We start from the raw sequence: 6,000 nt of genomic DNA on the forward strand, positions 1-6,000 counted from the left end.
GTGGTTAATGAGACTACCCTGTTGGTGAAGACCTTGACTTAAATACAGTGGAGAAGCAATCCAAGAAGATTTCTAATATCAGTCACACACACACACACACACACACACACACTCAGACAAACATGAGTATACATAATAAAAAAGAAAAAAATGTTTTAAGATTCAGACAACTGAAAAGTAAAATTATATTTTGCTTGCACATAAAATTTGAACTTTGGGGAATACACTACAGGGAGATTGAGTTACAGTGATTGATAGAGGTAGCTTCAGTGTGGGCAGAGGACACTTCAGGAAGCATTAATCCCGATGATATTTGCAAGATGATGGATGAGACTTATCTAGCAGTTATGATTCATTAAAAAGCTACATGGGACATTTTCATTGCTCCCAGTAGACAATGACTTAGCATAGTACTGTTTAGAAGATTAAAAGCAAAAGAAGATATTCTGATGTGGGAAAAGAACTAGAATGAAATGATCCAGGGAGGAAAAAAGTTATCTCATGTAATAACATGAAGAATTATAACTACTGTCAAAAATATATGAGTAAGAGACAAGGTTATATTTCATTATAGAGTGTATTTTAAAAACTGTCCTTAGTATCATAAGTTAAATAATAATTTTACAAAAAATTAAAATTGAAATGACCACAGAGTAAGCGTGCTGGGAAGGATTTCAGAATCTAGTTGGTGAGAGATGCTTTGGCTTCTCCCTGGGATCTCTACACATATCTAGAAGTTAGAACAATACTTCTGACCCCTCTTCCTTCCTCCCTTCCTTCTCTATGCCCTTGGGAGAATAGGAGAGCTATCTGCTTGCTAAAACCAGGACGACATGTTGGATGTGTCTACCCTACTTTTCCTTACCACTCAGAAGATTCTGTCAGAGCAAGGAGCCTGGCTTGTCTTCTGTGTACGACTCTATGATTTTCTTCTGAGTTTCACTCTGAAACATCAAACCCCAAAAATATAAGCTATCAACTCTTATCCTAGCCCTTTCGCCTTTGAATAATAAAGACGAAATTTTACTCCTGACTATTTTGACTTATTTTAAAATTCATTTTTATTTATTTATGTGTGCGTGCATGTGCCAAGGCACGTATGTGGAAGTCCCAGGACAACTTAGAGTTCTCTCTTTCTACTCTGTAAGTCCGTGAGCTGGAAAACTAGTGGTCAGGCTTGGTAGTAAGTGGTTTTATCTACTGAGTCATGGAGCTGCCTGCTTGTGCTGAGTTTCCTTATGGTGTTTAAGGAAACTGTTTCCTCATACCTTGAGAACCCTAGCTTCAAGGAACCAGCTGGTTAAGGTTTGATTTATTAGCACATACTTATGTCCATCAAATTTGTTATCTCAGAAAATAACCAAAGTGTAGATGTTTTGAATGAAATGTCCTACATAAGTCTCAAGCATTTGAATGTGTGGTCCCAGTTGTTGGCATTGTTTACAGAGGCTGTGGAGGTGTGGCCTTCCCGGAAGAATGTCAGTGAGCTGAAGCTTTGAGGTTTCAAAAGCCAAATGCCCTTCCCTGTTAGCTCTCTTTCTCTCTTCTGGTCGAGGATTGAGATAGGAGATGTCAGTTTCCAGCTCCAGCCATCATGGCTGCCACCTGCTATTCCTACCATCATGGATTCCAACCCTCTAAGTACAAAACACGCTCTTTTATTCCCCTACAAGTTGTCTTGGCCATGCTGCTTAATCACAGCAATAGAAGAGTAATTAATTCACAAAAGAATATATGTGTTGTTCTGCAAGCATTGTGCTCTTTTTGGTTGGAGACAATTGAAATGACAGGTGATGTGAAATCATGTAGAAAAGTGAGGGAGAATGAAAATGATGGGAAAAGAAAAGAAATGTAATTGCAGTGTTAAGTAGATTCACAAAAATATTTACAGCTCATCACTTTCTTTTTTACCAGCTCCAGTACAGGGAAGTGAGCTATGGAATTCTTGAGCACAACACAGCACACGGGGGAGAAAATGCTTACTGTTGCTGATAAAACAAATTACCACAATTTAGCGCTTTCAAGCACTATAAATTTATTAAGTTGCAGTTCTGGGGGCCAGAAATCTCAAATAATTTGCAGAGTTGCTTTCTTGCAGGAGACTCTGGGGGTGAATCCATCTCCATGACACCCCCTGCTTTTGCAGGCCTTGACTTTTAGCCATAACCCAATGTTTGTGTGTCACAGCACTTAGTGTCACGGCATTTCTGAGCAAGTACTGTGCGATATTCTCTATGGGTAGAGATATTCTGTCTACAGATATACACATATATTTGAATTTTAGCACTTTGTGATTAGACCTATGTATGACATCATGCATAAGCCATTAATGAGGAGGCCTTATCTTGATAACACTATGCAATTTTTATTTATTTTTTTTGTAGTTCACTAAGTTTTCTAAAGTTATTTTCAACTACTGGCATGAAAATTATCAATCTCATTAGTAGTTTTATATTTTGTAAAATAATTTAGTGTCAAGAGAATATTTGCCAGATGGTAATAGGTATAGATATTCTGATGCATTTTAGTAAAATTTTCTTTACTATTTTAAGCAGGTTATTTTCTTTCTGTGTGGGATTCTAGTTATAATTTTCAAATAAGGGTGATTATTGTGGTTTCATATAATAGATTAAATTATAAAAAAAAAACCCATGCAGAATATCTTGAATTGTGTTTCAAGAAACATATAAATACTCTCACATAGACTCTCACCACATATGCACATATACTTACATACATATTAAAAAATAGAACCTTAGTTTCACATGTATTATACTTATGGTGCAATTATTGGAAATCAGATATATCTATGTCTATACCTCTATCTATCTATCTATCTATCTCTCTATCAATACTATGACCATATGGAATAGCAAAAGATTCATAAGTTGGCTTGAAAGTAAAGCATTTGTGACAATTTTTATTAAACATGTATTTTATATACTTACAAATATGTGTAATTATATAAAATAGAATTCTAAAAGATAAGTACTTGCTATCAGATTATAATTGAAACTATCATTTGAGAAATATTTATTGACTCACATACTCTCTTAAAAATGCTTAGTAGAAATCATTCTGCATGATTATCAGTCAAGACTCTATCTGATTGTACTCATTCTATAGATGAGTTCATAGGGAGAGGATATTATGCAATTTAACATTTACTCTGGGAAATAAATATTCAGAGGATTCTTTGCTCTGTTGGCAGCCTATAGAAATGAAGAACAACTTTTGTGTGTTACTTTCATAATTATAGCAACATCTGGGGGAAAAAGAATCTGTGCCATTCCTCGAGAAATCAATCATCAATCAATCAATCAATCAATCAACCAATCAGTCAATCAATTCCAAACACCTGGCTGTAACTTACTGGAGATAATACTTTAAAATGTAAGATAATTTATGTTTGAATTTCATATGACAGAATGTTCAAAATCCATTACTGTTAGTCAGGAATTGTGGCTCATGCTCACATTAATAGTATTCTAGAGGCTGAGGATAAACATTGGAGTTTGAAACTAGTCTAGGTCGTATAGGGACATCTTGGCTTTAAAAAAACCAACCCCCTAAACATGCCATTTAAAATAATAAAGATGACATCCTAAATCAACACACAAGTAATCAAATAAAACAAACATTTTATATATACAGTCAATGATTTCCCAGGAATTTTTCAAGGAAGCAGTAAAAATATATGAAAGATACTTTAAACTTAGGGTGGAACTTTAAAACTCAAAGCATCAATATGATGAACCACCAGAAAGATTTTACTTAAAAAAACAAGGTCTTTTCAGTTACAATTGTTGCATTTACAGGGAGAAGAAACACAGGACAGTTGCACTGGGAAAAGGAAGGCTCCAGGTTAATTGGCATTCTCCATATGTTTTATAGTGTAGCACAGTTAGACCACCCTAACACTTAGGGATCCAAAAGTTTATATGATTATAGCCAGTTGTTCTTCCAGAGGCAGAAGGAAGAATCACCTGGACAAATAGACTACTAAGGCAAGATTTAGGACAACATTGGTTCTTTCAGTCAAAGGGACTACAGGTCGGCCCATATTGTAGGATGCAGAGAAACAGACTCCCCTTCTTGATGGATCACCAGTATGAGATGGGAGATGGGGAGAGATAGTGCTAAAGTTATCTTTGGGAAATGCAAACCTGTTTTAGTCTGTTCAAAGGAGCTTTCACCTAGTCTATGCACAAATACACATTTTTAGATTAAAAGTCCCATGACAGATATGTGAGCTTGATTCCCTCAGATGCTCTCACATAATATTGATTATTATATATTAAGAGGAATGTGACTTTTATTTCTGAGAGCCTTTGTTTCTGTCAAAGCTCTTTAGATTGTTGGTGATTTTGGGGTACAGGCATGCAGACTGGGGTAAAGAGTACCTGGGCTGCATGGTTGGGCTTCAGAGGGGGAGGAGGAGCTTTGTCTTCCAGGGCGGGGTAGTACTCAAGCTTCTCTAAGGATTAGGGGAGGGGGTAGTTGGAGGAAGGATTTGTAATTGTGTGTGTGTGTGTATGTATGTATATATGTATGTATGAATGTGTGTGTATGTATGAGTGTGTGTGTGTATGTATGTATGTATACATGTATGTATGAGTGTGTGTGTATGTGTGTGTGTTTATTAGTTCTTAGCTCTGGAGACAGTGGATTATCTGGGGCTCTGATCATAGATCTTCTTTGTCTTAAGATCAGGATGAGTGTTGTCACTCTTTGTGACTTACTGATGTGCTGGCAGTGATGAAATGCAGTGACACTCACATTGTGGCTTCTGAAATTTTCTGTTGCAACAGGACAATGTCATATACACTTATCATTCGTGAGCTTAAGACATGGTGTGCATTAAGCTCAATGTAAGCATGATCAAGTATGCAATTCCTCTACAAGAGTATTAAATACTTCGTAACAATAAAGCAGTTTTAGGTAAAAGCACAAGGCAACTAGACTAAAATTTCCTAAAGGCAAAAATCTTATCTGAAATATTTTAAAATATTCATTTCTCTATATCCAGTGCATATTTCATGCACTGTAGGAAGCACTAGTTAAATATTAATGGCTCAATTCATTATATAGGTAAAGATTAACATGTAGCAAACCCTTGTTCTGTGACCTTCATCTCTCCATGCTCCAAAGTGTAGCAGCATTGATTAAAATTTAAATTTCTGCTGTTAATCGAATGTATTCAGACATACTCAGACCATCAATAAAGTGCCCTTTATAGATTTGCAGCCATAACAGGAAGCAAGATAATATAGGCAATTAAGTCAGGTTAAAATAGTCCAGTCATTCATTTAACAAACAAGTATTAAAATGTTCTACTAGAACTTCATATGTACAGGACACTGAGAAAAATATCAAAAATGAGTAAGGTAAACCTGTATCCTTACCCTTAATTAAGGACAGGAACAACTATCAGTCCAATAATACATTCCATGATGAAAAGCTTAGTGAAGTAATTTGTTGTTTGTATTTCAAAACTCTTAAATTGCAGTTCTGCAGTTCTGCAGTTCTGGACATGTCTGTGGATAGGTGTATGCATTTTCAGTAAACTGCATTTTTTGAAAGTTTATTTAATCTAAAGAGTAGAGTTGCTGTTTCTAAAATGTCTTTAAAAGCTGAAAGTAACACTGCAGAAAGAGGTATTAAAGGAACTTCTTAAATCAGAAACAAAACCATATTTACGTACAGTGGAAAACAGCTATTTAAAGCATGTTCAGTGCACACAAAAAAGATCACATTCAACCTCCAGACTTTGTATCATCTTGTGACGAGGATTTTAAATGTTACATGTAGAATTATCTTGGCCCTTCCCTCTACAATGAGAGCACAGTCAAGAACTCTGCAGTTCCTTTCTTTAACATAACAAGTGTTAGCTCTGTGCCTAAGAAATATACTCTCTCTAGTGAGGAAGTACTCCAGTATTATTAGAAATAGAAGGAAAATTCCTCTTTTTTTTTTTTTTTTTTTTTTTTTTTTTTTTTT

The 6,000-nt window shown here is 35.4% G+C and overlaps 1 protein-coding gene across 8 annotated transcripts in view; it reads right to left on the reverse strand.

The window, feature by feature from the left end:
• Kcnh7 (potassium voltage-gated channel subfamily H member 7) overlaps positions 1-6,000 on the reverse strand; it is a 467,665-nt gene that overhangs the window by 191,801 nt on the left and 269,864 nt on the right. The window contains exon 1 of one of the 8 annotated variants that reach the window (XM_031370436.1): positions 5,406-5,477. The exons of the other annotated variants lie outside the window; for them this stretch is intronic. The gene's annotated coding sequence lies outside the window, so the exon portion shown is untranslated. Of the gene's footprint in view, positions 1-5,405; positions 5,478-6,000 lie in introns of those variants that run through there. 8 annotated transcript variants of the gene reach the window in all.

This window comes from Mastomys coucha, unplaced genomic scaffold (assembly GCF_008632895.1).
Source record: "Mastomys coucha isolate ucsf_1 unplaced genomic scaffold, UCSF_Mcou_1 pScaffold15, whole genome shotgun sequence".
NCBI classification, from domain to species: Eukaryota; Metazoa; Chordata; class Mammalia; order Rodentia; family Muridae; genus Mastomys; species Mastomys coucha.